Source organism: Vidua macroura, chromosome Z, assembly GCF_024509145.1.
Source record: "Vidua macroura isolate BioBank_ID:100142 chromosome Z, ASM2450914v1, whole genome shotgun sequence".
NCBI classification, from domain to species: Eukaryota; Metazoa; Chordata; class Aves; order Passeriformes; family Viduidae; genus Vidua; species Vidua macroura.
This window is the reverse complement of record NC_071611.1, coordinates 59,817,993-59,836,082: the sequence shown is the minus strand read 5'-3', so window position 1 is coordinate 59,836,082 and position 18,090 is coordinate 59,817,993. Positions and strand designations below refer to the sequence as shown.

At 41.3% G+C, this 18,090-nt stretch overlaps 1 long non-coding RNA gene across 1 annotated transcript; it reads left to right on the top strand.

Moving 5' to 3' along the window:
- The first annotated feature begins 14,669 nt into the window (after positions 1–14,669).
- Positions 14,670–17,761, top strand: LOC128822625 (uncharacterized). Its single transcript, XR_008441524.1, has 2 exons — positions 14,670–14,927; positions 15,184–17,761. It is a non-coding gene; the product is annotated as an uncharacterized LOC128822625 (long non-coding RNA).
- Positions 17,762–18,090: the final 329 nt, after the last annotated feature.

The window sequence follows — 18,090 nt, the reverse complement described above, 5'->3', positions numbered from 1 at the left end:
ATGTATCCTGTCTGATTCCAGTAGAGCAGGTGCTGTAAAGGTTGCCCCATGATCAAAGAATCCGAAATTTTGCTGATGACACCAACCATTGAGCCACTTGTTAATGATGTGGGTTCTCCTATTTCTTTCATTATTTTTTTCTGCCACCAAAGGGACTGAGCAGAACACTACCTGTGCACCTGACCTATCAACCACTTGACCCAGTGCCCTAAGCTCCCTTTTAATCGCCTTGACACTCCTCTTTTCAATCTCATCACTGCCAGCCTGGAGTATCAGTAGTGGGTAATAATCAGAGGACTGAATCAGACTAGGAAGTCTCTCAGTGATATTTCGTACCTGGACCCCAGGGAGGCAGCAGACTTCCCTGTGGGATGGGTCCAGTCGACATATGGGGCCCTCTGTTCCCCTCAGAAGGTTATCACCCACTACGATTACTCTTCTTTTCTTCTTGATGTTAGAGGTAGTAATCAGTTTTTTAGATGAGTCATAATTGGGCGGCTCACTGGGCAGATAATTTTCTTCTACATCATCTGGCTGGCTCTCTAGATCCAGGGCCACATACCTATTCTGAAGTGGCACCTGGCTAGGGGATGAGGGGCAGGGGGGATTTTTGATATTACCTCCCTGAACAGGGACACATTTCCACTCCCCTTCATCTACTAGGTGCCCCTCTATTGCCTGAGAGTGAGAGGCATATGAGTCCTCTGACTCTTGGTGGGCCTCCCTTAAAGATGTAAGGGCTGAACTCCACCAGTCTATTTTTCTTTCACTATCCCTGATACTCCTTAATCTTTCAACTTCCTCCCTAAGCTCAGCCACCAGCAAAAGGAGGTCATTCACCTGTTCACACCGTAGGCAGGCCTCTTCCACAACACTCCCTGAAGCCATTGATAAGTTCAAACACTCCCGGCAGGAATGGGTCTGTACAGACACATCCTCTTTGGAGGGCACCACTTGGTCACATACACTCGTACCAACCACAGATTTCGACCAGGTTAAAAACATTACTAGGAGAAACCTCAAAATCAAGTAACCATGAAAACAGCTCACCTAACTAGCAAGAACCTGCAACCCTGCCTGCTTGTCCTGCCTGCACAACCTGCTGTCAGAGCAACTGAAAAGCAGGAGTTATGTGCTGGATCACTTCTGTGCTGTGAAGCTGGGAGCCCATAATGCTCAGAGCTGAGAAACAGTAAAGAAAGAAACTTCAATCAAACACAATTTGCCCATAATTTAAGGGACAGTAGGACATGTTTACTTAGATGACATTTACTGCTGTTTCCATAAAGTATGTAGAGATGGGGGGAAGCAGTTCTGGACTCTCAGCAATTACAAAAACCCACACCGTAAAAAGGCTCTATTTTAGTTAACATGTTGTCAGTCCTTAATGAGTAGTGGTGTTAACAGCTGGTTTTGATGTAATTTCTTTTGGCACTATTAGATTCCAAGATGTTTATTGCATTCTTCTCCCCGGACTGCTCTCTGGATACAGGCAGGTAGTCAAGAGGTCAGAGGTCTAAAACCAGGAGCTAAAGCATTTGTGATTTAATAGGCCACGTGTTGCTATGTATTCTGCAAACTGGACAGTGCAGCCTAGCAGGACAATGTGATCCATTTTATATTTTATGCCTCCAAAAGAGCAACTGGGTCTGCAGAACCAACCTGGCATCATCAGTTTGTACCTGGGGGTCATGGGATGCAGTAAAATACCCTCAGTTAGCATGATGACAATGGTTATCTATACATGTGTCCTGGTTTAGGGCAAATTTGGGAGAAAACCTCCAAAAAGGCCCCCCCCCCCTCCGAAAGTGAACCCACATGGCCCCTCCCCCCAGTTGGCTCAGGAAGAATTTCCACTTCAGAGAGAAGTGGAAAAAACCTGTTTATTTAACAGGCAAAGCACTCCCCAGCACAAAAAAATGAACAATACAAGATGACAAACTCCATGCTTCTTCTTCGGCCCACCTTCGCTTTTCAGAGCCAGTCATGAAGACACAGAACATAATATCCAGCATAAACAGAACAGGCAACTGGGGATACAAGCATCATAACATCACCCTAGGACAACACGTACTCAATATTCTGACATAAACCTTCAAAATACAGTGAGTGATGGATATGACATAAGCAGGTAAGAAAGCAAACCTGCTGCTCTGGGTCATTATAGCTGTGCCTCAAATTCCACTCTTAGTTACAGGAGTGTAACTGGAAGAGAATTGTTCACAATTCCTGCACAATTCCAGTCCTCTTCCACTGCTCCTTGTTACACAGTCACACTAGGGTTTTTTTCCAGAAATATGAAGAAAAAAATAGTTTAAATTGTCTGCAATTAGTACACAATGACATACTGTCTATAAGAACCATATGAACATGGGAAGGCTGATTTACTAGGATTCTGAGAAAACACAACTGACTGAAAAAATATGGGAGCTGGATGACATTTTCCCAAAAGCAAAATGGAAAAACTTTTCCTGCAATTGAAGCCAAGAATTTCAAGCTCTAGAAGTGTGGTTATGTATGAAGGGAATTCTTGCAAAGAAGGTATCTTCTTTGAGGAGTATTATATTCAGCAAATATACCCAGAAATATTCATATTGTTCAATTCTTTGTACCAATCATATGTTTACATATCAGAAGAGCTATTTGATATCAGCTGTAGTCCAATTAATTTTGATGCTTTACATGCACAAGGCAAAAGTTCATATTTTACCTGTATAGTATGCCCAAAGATCATATGACATGCAAAACAGAAAAGCAGCATTCAGATACTTTTAAAGATAGATAGCAAATTAATCAAAATTTACTGTTTTCTTTGCTCCTTTGTTGTCAGTATTTTGAACACTGCAAGTTGGTGATATACAAAGTTAAGCACTTTCTGAAATCTCATTTTTGTGTAAGTACCTTAATAGATCAAAAAATTATTGAAACTATCAGAAAGGGCAATTTGACTATTCGGTCTGCCTTGAGACAATGATAGAACTGATTTTTTTAAACTGAAACCTCTGATTGCTTAGTCTTCATCCAAATTCAGATGTGCAATTGCACACTCTGGATTGGAACTCCTTCCCAAGGTCCTGCTGAGTGCACCAGAAACTGGAGGGATGTGGAGTAGATACTCCTTGATGAAAGGTTGCTGTAGTTTCATGTGCTGTATTTTCCTTTTCTGAAAGAGAGGGAAGTGCTAGTGGAGGTAAATTGAACCAGTTGTGTTCACTAGGTGGTGTTCTGTCACTGCATCTCTTGCATAGGATGTTTCTCCTTGGTTTCAAGAATGAAAAATGTAGATAAATCCTTTACACTCCTTGGGAGACGACATCCATCGTACTTCATATCTGCACCGCCTAGTGTGGGAATCCTTAAAGTCAGAGGGTTTTGGGAAAGCTGCAAAAGGCAGGCCTCAGAGATAGCAGAACTGCAATTAGAGCTAAGCAGTAGCCATAAGATTTGTCAGCAGAAAAATTATGTAATAAATAGAAAGTAAGGACAAATAGGGCAATGGTCTGTGTATTAATGCTTGCCTGGAATAAGTCCCTAAGCTAATGAAAAGTATATCTAGCGAGATACAAGGAAGTTCTAAGCTTAATAATGGAGCTCTGTGCAATGTATCTTAAGGCTTACAAGCAGGTATTGTATTTGAAATAAGCAAGCATTGTTTTAACCAAAGGTACATGTGCTTATAGTGGTTGGAAAGAACTACTGTCAATAAGCTTTCACTTTGTGTGATTGGTCAAAAAAACTTTTAAAGTAAGTTGTAACATTAAGATCTTTGTCTGCTGCCGGGGACGTGAGCTGCTGGCATCTTCCCATTGTCATAACCATGTAATGAGACTGATCCTAGAAAATAAACAGCTCGGGATGCATTCCTCAGCAGTCCTGTCCCATTCATGATTTGTACATAGTCCCCCGGTTGGCTATACCTAGCTCTTACAGAGGCTCACAGGTAAGACTGGATCACAGTCCAAGAAGTTTTAAGGGTCTCTGGGATGTGTCTTCAAAGCGCTGACTTCATCTGCCTGAGTGACATCTGTCTGTGACATGCTTTCCCAGCTTGAACACCAGTAATATGGTCAGCATAATTAATACCATTTTACAAGGCAAGTAGCCAGTCTCTGTGGCTGCATAGGATTCATTTGTCCCATTCCCCACATTATCAGGCCTGCAGGTTCTGTGCTTTAAGCAGACAAAACAAACAGACCTCTTCTTCCCCTCCCTCAAGGTTCCTGTGCACCAGGCTATTCCCCTCCTCACCATCTTTGAGGTCCCAGGCTAGCCCAGTGGTGCTGATAGAACCACCACAGAAGAGGGAGGCATAGCAGTACAGAGAGCTGTCCAAAAGATCAGTTTTATTATAAACTCTGCATACTTACTTATAAATTGTACTATATTGTGTCTGTTTGTAGAGAACCAGCCCCATAAACATAAAATCTGTGCTATATTAACTGTATATTCTCTTAATAAAATTGAGTTTTAATTGTAACTACAATTTAATGCTGCCATTGCCAAGGATTCCTAAGAATATCCACCTGTCCCCTCGCTGTTGGGTAGCACTTGTGACTTCAGGCATCTTCTCTGTGTATTTTCCAGAGAGAGGACAAGCCTAGTGGGAATTCATAAATAGCAATGAGGCTGTCTCTAAATATCCTGCCAATTTTTCCACGCTTTGCATATATACAGTCAGTAAAAAAAGGAAAAAAAATTGATCAAAACTGTCAAGCCAGAATATGGGACCACTTTCCATATTCTTTCCATATGAAAATGTGTCTTTATTGCTTTCCATATGAAGATATATATGTATGTCCATTTGGAAGACATATTTGGAAAGGTTTGCAGAGCTCAGCTGCAAAATATATGCTTTGAAATGAAAGTTGGTATAAATCAACTGATCCTTTTATATATTACATCATGTATTTTCAGGACACTGAACTGTGATTTTGCAAGTCAAACAACTAGTGGTTAATACTACTGATTTTTGAGGTTTTGTATGTCAACATATTTTTTCTTAAATTTGAAATTATCTAATGAAAAAATCTTCATTAATATATACTTTTGGCTATCATTTTGAAAACAGATCTGTGCCCAAATCTAGTACCTACAAGGCCTCCCTTTTATCACCCTACTTTAAAATTCCATCATTCATTTAAAAATAAAGTCATACGCTGCAATAAGAATTTTCTATTGTAGTTAATATTCTACTGTGTATGGACTAATATACTCTGGTTTATGATTTAAAAACACAATCACTAATATGCAGGAAAAATTTTTCTTCTACTTTTGTGCATGAAATAAATTTGGTTTAATAAACGTTCTTTAGAAGTTCTTTTCTCTAAAGGCAGCAGGGGAAGATAAGGGACATATATTCTATTATTTACACTTTCATACATGTACTTTTCACATAGAACTACCTTCTAAAAAAGTGCAGGTGAAGAGATGCCCTTTTACTGCATGAACTGAAGTCATCTGCTCTGCCTTTGCTGTTGAATAAATCACATCTTTCTTTTACATAGTCCCATGGAAGTTGCCTCCCTTGATTTTGAATATATTTGCCACTGATCCTTTCTCATTCATCCTAGAAGGTTGCTGAACAATAGCTTTCTAAACTCTAGTTTTCACTGCTGAAAACAGACAAGAAAAGCTTTCCTAGATGTTTGGGAGAATTCTGGCAAGCTTCCTTCCAGCACATCTTTGTTGAAATGAATGAGCAGGTCTTGGGGACATGGAAGAGGGAAGAGGGAAGGGAAAGGGACATTTCACAGTTTTTTGGCTGTCAGAATTATGAGTTCTGCATATTGAGATGAATATCCAAAAACAATGTACCATAAAATGAACATAATAGATCCAAAACATTTACATTCACAAGCCAGTTGTCTATTAGTTAGTTCTTTCAGTTCATGAGATATACCTCAGAGCAGGACGCTTTTTCTACATACTAGGTCATATTTATCCATCAATTTCAGTCCACCAATTTCAACGGGACAGAAGTTGCAAGGTAAAAGTTAAGAAACTGAAAGGAACAGCAAGCTTAAAGTTAAGGAAAGTCCCTATATTAAAAAGCTTCTGTGAAAAGAAGATGGGAAAACTTCCTAAAATGTGTGATTGTATTTCTCAGTGCTATAACCCCACCTTTGGGAAACTATTTCATGCTGCATTACAAATTCCAAACACATATAATTTTGATATTTTTAAATTTGTTATTATGCTTGGTTTTAAAAAAGATTATTTTATTTTATTCGGGTTTTAAAGTGAAAGAATAATCTACCACTTCTGCTGAAGACTAATCAGAAAGGCACTGGCTATAGCAAAGAAGCTTGACTAAAAAGAAAGTATTAAAATGATCACTTTGTATATTTGAGTTTTATTACTCCAGTTAAAATGTAATCAAAGCATTTAGAATTAGTGGCTTCAAACATAATTGTAAAACCGAGGAATTTAAAAGTTAAAACTAGAAAGTTACATACTCTGCAGTACCTAGCCAAGTCTGCATGTGGCCTTGTCTGATTCAGAAAAATGTCCTTATCATGCCTTGTGCTAAATTGCCCTGCTCCTCTGGTTTAAAATACGTTGAGGGGGGGGGGGGGGGGGGCGTAATATTTTTTGCTTATCAGCCTATGTTTCCTCATTTGGTTTGTAAAGAAGTGCCAGTCTTGTATTGTACAGTACTAGTGTTGGAACTAGTAATACTGACTTTTGTGTGTGTTCCTCTCTCAATTAGGACAAGTGTAAGACGGACAATTAAGGACAGCAGCCAGGCTGGAACATGTAAATTAGCTTCCCTGTAGGTCCTCCTGTCATCTCTGCCACTTACAGTGGGCACAGGCTACGCATCTGCCTACCATCAGCTTTAATCAAAGTTAATCATGTCCAGAGACTGCATCATCCAGAATGGAGAAAGAAACCTGCCTGCTGCCAGCACCTTTGTTCCTTCTGTTTGGGTAGGACAGGATTACCTAGGATTAGCCAACAATTATGTTCTCTGAACTGATAAATTCAGTCAAATTAACTGTGTAAAGTAAATTGATCCTCCCAAACAAAGGGATATGCCAGTGGGGAGATACCTGAGAACACAGCATGCCTGTGTAAACAGTGCTGTCCTTTGCCACAGTGTGGAGTGTGTAGCGCCGTATGGTGCCACTATGAATTTATTAACTAACAGATTAACTCATCTCAGCATTTGGGATCCCCAGTTTCCAGCTGTGAGGATGATTGATGGGCTGACTACTGCTTCAGTCTTGGAAGTTATTTCCTCCATTTAAGAGTCAAGAAGACAGAAAATTGCCCTTTGTAAAGGCTAGTCTCACCACTCCTTCAAAGACCAACCATAACAATTTATTCCAGGCAAAGTCTTAAAACTGGTATAGTACACATCAAATGCATACTAATTAGGAATTTATTTTGAAGGCTCTATTACTTATTAAGGGTCTCCCTTTCCATATGTTCATCATGCCCCACTTCACCCCTTAATTATAATACAGCGTGTCCTACTATAATTGCAAGAAGGTACATTGGACCCCATATCTGTATTAACTACTACACCTTCTGAGATGTACCTCAGGGTCAGATAGAAAGCAGGACTAAATTCTTAGGGGCGTGGCTTTCATATCAGGCATGTTCCTTTTATTCCTACTAGCAATGTTTTATTCCTACTGGCAATGTGGAATGCCCTATGAAAAGTGCATTTCTTTGGTGTATTGGTTTGGCATATCTCATGTCCACAAGACATTGCACCCACACTGGTAATGGGGTCATGATTTCTCTACTGCTGCTAAATAGGGTCTCGCTACTAGCAATTCATTTTTTGGTATCTTCTAGTGCGAATATATCACTGAATCTTAAAATGGGCTAACTGCTATGAATCTGAGAATTTGGTCTGTCCAAACTGCTCTGTGTTGACTCAGACTATGATTATTTTTTTTACCTTGTCTGATTCTTTACTGATCATATAATGGTTCTTAAAAGCCTAGCACATTGCTACTGGTCTGTACCACCTCTCATATCAGCACTGCAGTATGAAGATGTAAAAGGAGCCCGGAAATAAAACCACCCAAACTAAGTCAGAGGCATATTGAGGCATATTAAAAATTTACACATTTTTCTTGGTGAAAATATTAAAATGCAGTCATGTTTCCCTGTGCCAGGCAACAGCAAGCAACAATAACCTTGTTAAGAAACACAGCTCTATGCCTATAATGGTATAATGTAACTGGAGATGGATAAATAAAGGGCCAAGTTGTAAAGCAAGTTTCACTACTAGGATATTTATTTTCACATTATCCTTGTAGGTAAGTATGAGTTCATTTGGGGTTTTAGGGGGAGTTTGGGGTGGTTTTTTTTGTGGGGTTTTTTTTTTTTTGTTTGTTTTGTTTCTTTTTGGGTTGTTTTTTTTTTTTGAGGTTTTTTTTTTTTGAGTTTTTTGTTTTGTGGGATTTTTTTTTTATTTTGAAAAACACACAGGTTCTAAAGCTCCAATAAAGTGACTGCAGTTTTAGAAAATGAGGAACACTTTGTAATGCAGACAAGAGCAATTAAAAGCTCCAGATACTTGCCTTAATCACTCTTTTATCGCTTAAAATATGAACATGCCCATTTTGTGTTGACTTAAAAGAAAATTATAATTTCAGTGTATATGTAAGGATGATTTCTTCTGAGGGCAAAAGAAACTCTGGTTCTCTTAGTCTCTCCTGTACAAAGAAGGCAGACTTCGTTTGAAGCTAACAGAAAATATTCATTCAAAGTTTTAATATTTTTCTTGGTTTTGTTGGAACTTAATTTCAAGATTTTTTCTGCCAATACTAAGTGAAAAAGAATTAAATATCCTTATCTTTTAAAAGGAACTGTAAAGGAAGCACTATCTCATTTCCCTTAATATTTCAGCATTTTAAATAATTACATCAGACATTAAAACAGAAGTTAAAACATAACAAGATGCCAGCACATATATGTGTTGTCTGCAAGCAAATTCCAGGTTTGGGTTTGCCAACAATAAAAATTCACTTGCCAAATTTTTGGTAGCTCTAAGAGATGTAACTCATTTGTACTTTAGAAATCCTGTGGTATAAGACCAAGAACCCCATTCAGAACATCCTAGGGATGACTTTCCTCTTGGCACTTTCCACTTCCTTTACCTTGAGATGCACAACACCGTCAGAGGAGGCTTGCATGAACTTGCATGACCACAGTGATTTGGCCTGGCAGCTAATTTATTCTAACCTGTACACCTGTCTCCTACAAAAAAAGAATCCACACATCTTTAATTTAGACAACCCTTACAAAATGTCATATTAACAGTAATATTTATCTACATTTGTATAGGCAAGATTATATATTTGCATGTGACCTGTGGACAGGGTGAGACCATGATTAAACAGAGACCTGCCCCATCCCAGCAGCAGCCTTGGTCCAAGCCTATACCCATCCTGTAACAGCTCACCTTGCCTTTTAGGAAGTGGAGGTTTTTACAGGACATCTACCTGTTGAAACATCCTTTTCTGGCATTTTCAGAATAAAAGAGTTTGATTCCAGAAAGTTTCTTCTAATTAAATGCACAGTCTTGGAAATAATTGTGAAAGGTAAAAAAATTATTTTCCATTCCTCTGAACAGGGGGTTTGCAGAGTTTTTTAACCAAACCAAATAATCTACTAAGTCTACGTAGCATTGAACTTTTATTTTTAGCACTAAAGTCCTTGTAAACATGATGTGGTGTCAGCAGCAGTTTTTCAAACAGTGTTAAAATGTGGGTATTCTCAGTTCAGTCAGAGACAAAAGGAGACATTTCTGTCAGGCTGCGCCTGGGAGAGAGTTGGAAAATAATGTAAATAATTCACTATCTCTCTTGTTGTTCACATTGTTTACAGATATGTTCTGCCACTGTGCGTCATTCAGAGCGCACCAATGGTATGAGATGTTTTTACTTTAAGACCAATGAAATTAGTCTGCACAATGTTCTCTATAAATAGAGTAGTGCATTTGAAATAAATGAGTTCTCTTTCGCCTTCTGAATTGGAGTCATTCTGTTCCCATCCTGCCTCAACGGCGACATTAAAACCCCCAAATAAATAAACAAAATCTAAAAAAAACCCCAAATTAAAAAAAGACATTTTGCCTGGGCTAGTGACTGAACAAAAGTAGTCCCTCACTTGAGAAGCAGGTACTTAAAAAGATAGCTTACAAATAAAGAGGAGAAATGAGGAGCTCCTTTAATGTACTTATATATATCTGCACAAGCATGTCCATAGATATGTTTACATAGGTGTATCTATATATTTGAATGTGTGTATATTTATCCCATCTATATCCACATATATCTCTCTATAAATAAATAGTCTTATGACTTAACATCTTGCATTTGAGAGGGGAGCATATAGCACAGAACTTTTTTTGAGCACTGAAGCTTGACAATGCTGCATTTTCTTTGAAGTTTAATCATATTTCAAAGGATTAAACAATTTTTTTACTTGCAAACAACCCAACCAACATGTATCTCTCGGCTGGCACTTCGTACAATATTTATGTCTGTGTCCATTATTTTTGGGACAGGCCAACATTTTCAACGACAAAAAAATCATTCTTTAAATTGGGAACTGAAAGACCCCTGCAAGTGTCAATGTTATCATGAAGAAATGTAATTAAGTTATCTGTGTCAGACAGAGGTTTGGCCAATCACTCAGTGCCGATCTTCTTTCATCAAATACTGTGTTTAGGTGCATTATTTTCAGCTGAAATGCTATGTTGATCAAACTACAACTCTTATTCTGTTTAATAAGGAACATAACATCCTTTTGTTCTCAACTTAGGCATCTCAAAAGCATTCTTAAAATATAAAATCTTCTGCCAACTGAGCTGAATAACATGATAACAATGCTATTTTTCTTTCTAACACAAGATGAAAGCTTCAGACAAGGTGGTGTATATCTTGGATATTCAGTTTAAATGCAGGTGTATTGAACCCAGAGATCTCTTGTTGCTGATTTTATAGTGTAAAATTGCTTTCAAAGGAAGCATCCAGTTACATGGCAGTATATAATCGCTGTCCTAATTTCATGTAATATTGAGTGTTTTGTTAAAATGTGGGGGATTTTCCCCTGATGTACTGTCATTTATTTTATTACAGAAAATGAGCATGGAGCCAAGGCTGAGATCTGCAGAGACAGTAGAAATACCAAAGAACTGTCAACCCAGCCCTCTTTAGCCAAGTTTTCAAATTCACAGGGAGGAATTAATATTTGCTTTATTTCCGCTCCTTAAATTTTAACTGTCCTGCACAGATCTAGGAGGGGCTCTAACCTCACATTATTATCGATCACTTGGGAATTTCCTTCTGATTTCCTTCTCCCTTTCTCCAGCTCCATAAAAACATCATATTTATCTCTAATAGTGCAAAAGTGCCAAACCAATACCTACTACCAATGCATCAGAAGGCTCTTAGTGTGGATGTGGGCTCCAAAATGCTGCATTGGTTTGGCCTGGGAGGACATGAAATGCCCAAATATTCACTGCAAGAACTTCTGGTCCTGACCAATTGTCAGATAAGATAATTTTTCCTCACAAACTGCAAGAACTGCAGTAAAGACAAAGTTGCTGTCTCCCAGAAGGGCTGCAAGCAGACCTAAATCTGGATCCTTTCTCTTTTCTAAGAATTTCTCATCACCAGAGGTGACAGAAGAATCACCTGAATACTCTCTCTGAAGATTCTATGAGTACAGGAAAAAAATCCTTGAGCAGCCATTGAAAGGGAGGACTGTTTTAAATCACCAAAGCAGCCAAGTAGAAAAAAGTAATCATGACAGAAGAACTGGCCATGTTTCCTATGGTAAAATTCCCAACTGATGGAATGTAAAACTTTTCATTTGAATTAGTGCAAGAGCATTTTGAGGGCAAGAGTCTGAAGAAATAAAGCATTTTTAATTGGAGTAACAGAAGGAAGAAGGGGCACTTCTCACTGTGCTAATTGGAAAAGCAAACTCACTGGTTTTCCTCAATGAATTGGTCAAGAGCTTTCTTTCATGCTTTAGTTCATTTAAACATGGCTCTTCTGTGGCTCCACTGCATTGCACACAGAGGCATGCTTTTTGTAAAGTGACAGAACCATTACAAACTTATAACAAGGAATATTTAAACTTACTACAGAAGAACCAACTGTAAAATAACAGACTACCACAAGGATGTTCTTATGATGTGTTTATGGTAAGGACTAAAGAAACGTTTAGTCTTTAGAAAGACACAACTCTGAAATTTCACTTTATAGATGTAACATTTATTTTGACTCAACAAAAATTTCCAAAACATGTTTACAGCTGTGCTTAAAACAGCCTGCACACAATAAGCAGATTTATTAGGAACATGCTTAAATTTAACTATCCAAATCAAAATTATGGGTATTCTTTATATTCCTGCTTTTGTATTCGTTCAGGCATCTTATCAAGGATGTGACAAGTCAACATCTCTGGGAACCAAATTTTGTTCTAATGGCCCCTACATACTGCTGTGTTAAACTGGACGGAACAAGGGCCAACTTTCAGAAAAATCAACACAGTAGAAAGTACTCAGCTCCTGCTGAGTATTTTAACTGACTGCTTGCATTTGCTAAAGGTTTAGTAGCTATTCCTGGGCACACCTCGGGTTTTGAGATATTGTAGTCTGTGGTAGTCTGTTGTTTTGCAGTCTGTTCTTCTGTAGTAGGTTTTAAATAGTCCTTGTTGTAAGTTTGTAATGGTTCATTCCATGTACCCCATTTGGCTTTCCTAATGGTTCAGTCCTGAGTTGTTTACCCCAAGATTCTCCTGCCATACACCTGTCTCATTGTATCTCCTTTGTTCCCTTCTGGAATGTTCTCTGTCCTTCATCCCCTCCTCAAAGCAAGATTGGGGTGCAGGGCTCACTCCTTCCCCCTGGTGGCTTCTATTGGATAGCCCTTACCCTGCACTCCTCCCCTAATGCCTTCCTATTGGTAAAAGGTTGTGTCCTCCCCTTATTCCTGCTCTCCTTAAAAGCAGCTTTTTGCCCCCAGTTATCGTCATTTGTCTCTGAATCCTCTGGAGAAATTAAACTTCCTAGAATTCAAACAAGTGACCCCTCTCTATTCCTTTGCCTCAGTTTCTCATACTGTGCTGCTGCTGTGTTACCCACGCCACAGCCGTCTGCTGCAGGGAGCTGTGAGCCTCCTGTAAGCACCACCACCCAGGGGAATTCAGTGAAGATCCAGGGGCAGCCACACTCGTAACTGCACACCGGTCTCAGGGACTGAGCTGGCTGAGGAACATCTTCCTTGTGACCACAGTGCACAGGTACAATTGGCGCACCAAAGTTGGGGCGTCTTCGCAGCTGTGAGGATCGCTGCTGCAGTTTCCATGGGGAGGAAACCCGATGGACGGGTGGTGCCCTGGGCAAATGCCTCGGGATTTGTGAGCCCTGCTGTGCCAGTGCCTTTGTGTGAGCACACCAGGTTTTAGCTGGTGATGCTCCCAGCGGGAGAAGAAACAGCCTTCCTTTTGGTGCCTGGGAAGGATTCTTAGGAACTGAGGACTTCTTCTGCAGTGTTTGGTTTTTGTTTTTTTTTTTTCAGGAACTATTGCTGTGGTAGGTAAGCCCCTGCTGGTTGGCATGGATGCATGTAGAGAGTAGTTGCTTCCGAAGGGAGGGGCGTTTGCAGTCTACCCCCGTTGGTTTCCTGGACCATTTTTCCTTTTATTTTGCTTATTTTCACTGCAGAAGGAGAGTAGAAGAAAGGCAGAATGGGCAGGATGGGTGCTAAGCTGTCTACTCAGCAACGGGAGGTGTATGTCCAAGTTGTGGTTACCCTGGGGCAGGGGCGTGCGAAAGTTTCAAAGGCACTTGTTAAAAGGTTTGTGGGTTGGTTGTTTTTTAACTCCTAATATTACACCGAGAGATGTGCAGAATATTGTATTTTGGAAGCAAGTAGGTGCTAAATTGACTGATTTAACAAAGAGGGGTGACTCCTCTGTTAAAGAGATATTTTTGCAATTATTTTTACTAATTTGGGAATTGTTAAAAGTGAAAGAAAAGGGAGTTAAAAAGCAACCTGCGAGTTTATCCCCAGTTTTCCCCAGAAACCCTTCTCTTTTCCTATTCCCTCTCCCCCTACACTGTTGGGCAGTGGGGAGCAGCCCATCAGAAGACACAGGGCTGCCACCATCTCCTGACTCCCCAATGCCCCCTCAGCACCCTAGCCCAGGCAGTGCTGGCCACATTGTCAGGGACCTCACCCTGATCCTGCAATCCAATCCCTTTGTCCTTGTAGTTCTGAGTTCCAGGACAGTTCCTTTCCCCGTCCCAGAGAGGCACCACAGAATGGCTGCTGCCTTGTGGCAGAGGCTTCTTCTCCCCAGAATCCCTTTTTCCCTCTTCCCACCCAAACCTTTGATCCTCCCCCCTCCCTGGGTTCCTCCTTCTCCTTTGTGGTGGGCAGTTTTACCCCCCACAGCTCCCCCCACTGTCATCGGCAATCCCCGCCTCCTCAGCTGCCTCTGCCCAGATTCCCACCCTTCAGCCCTTGGTTTCCACCCGGCAGCTTCCTGTTTTCCATGCTCTGGCTTCTGGTTTCCATGGTGGAACCAGGAATGCAGTGCCAGGGGGACAGGAGGTGGTGGAACATAACAATTCGCCTTTCCTAGCCCCAGTCATCTATGATGCAAGGGGAAATACCCGAGGTGGGAGCCACTCTCGTATCAGAGCATCAAGGAACTCTGCAGAGCACAGCGTGAATTCACCCGGAAAAGTCAATTTTTTAGGAGCCTTTTAAAAGCAACATTTGCATCAAACACGCTGGTCCCTGGAGATTTAAAACGGTTTTTCACTTGCTTGCTCCCTCCATCTGAATGCAAATTGTGGGATCACATGTGGAAGAGATTAGTAGGGGATCTCCTTCCACAGCTTCTGTAGAACCCTGAATGCTCCACCGATACAGATGAAAACTGTATCCCCCTTGATCATCTGGTTGGTAAGGGTGACTGGGAACAGGCACAGGAAACAGGCAGGGGAGGATTCCAAGGGAAGTTTTAGATCAAGTTAAAGATGCTGCAAAGAAAGCTTTCTTGACCATGTCATCCAAAGAACCAATACAACTCTATATTTCTGTTAAGCAGTCTTTTTCAGAGACATTTATAGACTTTGTTGATTGAGTTCGTGCTGCTGTAGAAAAGTGAGTCGACAATCTTGACATACAAGAACAGTTGATACTAGAAATAGTCTCCAGCAATGCCAACGAAGCCTGCAGAAAAGTCATCCTGTCCTTTCACTTCAACTCCAGCTCCCAATCTAGGACCAACTTATTGAGGAGTGCACCAAGAAAGCTATGATTACTGTGGAAGACACCCCGAGGAAACCAGTTGTGCGGGAACAGATAGCAGCTCCACCAGCTGTTACCCAAGGGAATCAACCACCTAGGAGGAGATACTTCCACTGACATCAAGAAGGACATTTTATAAGCCAATGCCCCTTCAAAGGAAGGCGCCACCAGATGGGGGAGGGGCAGGGGAGGAGAAAGCTTCCCAGCCCCAAAAAAACTAAGTGTGGAGTGTGGGTCTGCCCCACACATTGATAAAAACGCGGCAGACCACAGAGGGGTTGCTAGTGATATTGCTAGCAGCTATGTTACCATGAACAATAATAGACTTCCTTACTGGCTCAAACTTAAGGACCCTATGTTTTTTTCCCAATCAGGACTGGCATGTTGTCGCTGCAGAACCCGGACTCATTCCTCATATCCAGCAGGCGGAGGACCACAGGCACATTAAATCACTAAACTGCAAGTACCTTGTTGTCAGGGACACCAAGCCCACTCCTCCAGGGATCCTGGGCGATCAGTCTCATGGCGTGCTGTGTCCACCCCCACCTCTTCCTGCGAGAAGGCCAGGTCATCATGCAGGCCATTCCAGTGCCTTACAGCCTTTATGATGACCTGGACCTTTCTGTTTATTTCACCAAAGTGCTGGGAGAGGACAAGCCCTCTCATATCGTGTGACCTTAAGAGCAGGGGGCATTCCATCCAGCTGCAGGGGATGATGGACACGGGGGCAGAAGTTACAGTCATTCCTCCACACAAATGTCCGTCACAGTGGGAGCTGAAAATGTGTGCAGCAAGGTTCTGGGCACTGGGGCTTCTCAACTGGCTAAAAGATCCAGAAGCATTGTACAAATTGAGGCACTGAATGGGCAATTGGCCTCTGTACGCCCATTTGTGTTGAATTCCAAGTTCACTCTGTGGGGGAGAGACACCATGTCTCAATGGGGGGCCAAATTGGAACTTCCAGGCCCTTAGAATTTTTAATGGTGGTCACTGAGGAGCGCCCTACTCAGAAGCTAAATTGGCTGACAGATACACCGGTCTGGGTAGAATAGTGGCTGCTAAATAAACAGAAATTAAATGTGCTCACTCAAATAGTGGAGGAGTTAGCAGAAGGTGATATCATCGAAACTAACAGCCCCTGGAATTCCCCAGTGTTTTGTCATCAAAAAGAAGGGGAAGGACGAGTGGTGTCTCCTTCATGATTTGAGAAAAATAAATAATCTCATCAAAGACATGGGGTCCCTCCAACCAGGCATGCCATCCGCCTCAATGCTCCCCCAAAATTGGTCATTGGCAGTAATAGATATCAAAGACCTGCTTTTTTCAAATTCCCCTCCACCCAGTTGACACTCTGCACTTTGCCTTCTCTGTGCCCTCCATCAACAGAGAAGCCCCCATGAAGTGCTACCACTGGAAAGTATTGCCTAAAGGCCTCAAATGCTCTCCTTCCATCTGCCAGTGGTATGTCGCCAGAGTTCTGTCCCCGGTGGCGCCAGAGCAGGAAATTGTGTCATTTATCATTACATGGATGCTGTGCTTGTGAGTGCGCCTGATGACAATGTGCTTGCAGCAGCGCTTGAGGACACTATCACTGCCTTGTTGGCAGCTGGATTTGAGTTGCAAAAGGACAAAGTACAGAAACTGCCGCCTTGGAAGTATCTGGGCCTTGGAGATCGCAAACAGGACCACTACACCATAGAGAGCCCTCATCAATGATAATCCGAAGACTTTACGAGACCTCCAACTCCTATTTCTGACATGGTGCCGGATTCACCTGCTAGGCCCCGACAACATGTTAAGAGTGGGCTGTTCTCAGAAGTGATCCAACACACAGCTAGGCATAGGCTCTATGGCACTATGATGTAACAAGGTGCAGGCAGAAGCAGTGACAAGGGAGAGGTCTTTCATATTGTTTCTACGGAGTGTCATTTCCAAGAAGAGTCCTGAGACAAAAGACTCCAAATCTTGGTGTACAGGGACTTTTATATAGAGGAGGTTCTATTGACCAATAGGGAGAAGACTGGGGAGGAGCACAAGGTGGGGTTTACAATACTTAACCCCATGAGGAGGCTCAGGGGGAGGGGAAGAGTCTGAACAAACCAATGGGGCTTTGAAGAACAGGGGATTTCCCAAAGCAAGGGGCTGGCACCAGGCGGGACTCACAACTGGGTAGGAGAGACAGGGTACATTCTGTATCAAAGGGCAGGTCTAGAGCAAGATGGACAACTAGGTGGAAGGATACAATTTGGACTGAATTAACAGTACAGGAGGGAATGGAACAAACCATTAGGGATAAAAACACACTGCAACATATATCCACTTTTGAAAGCAACCTGTTTGCCTTAGAATCTCAGTCTGAATTTTGTTGTGCTTTTTCTATCACAGTTTTCACAGCATTTCCCCGCAACAGATACCTGAAAGGTGTTTTTCAATAGAGCACTTTGAATAATACTTAAAACTAATGGTCTTTAAGATGTGTTTTAATAATTTGCCATGTTGTTCCCGCCTATTCATCTAGGTTTGTCTAATTCATTTAACACCACAACATTTAACAGCTTTACCAGGTGTTTAGACAGACCCCTACCTGATGCAAGGTAGCTCCCATTCTGCCACACTTTGAAATGTCACACCTTGGCACTGAAAAACAACAAATAAGAAACAATCGAGCCTTGCACAAATGCCTTTGGTTCTTCTTGTCCCAATCCCACACTGACACTGGGTCAATCTCCCATGTGTAACTGGTTACAGCATAAAAAGAAACAGTGGGACAATCTCACACAATTTGGGGGTT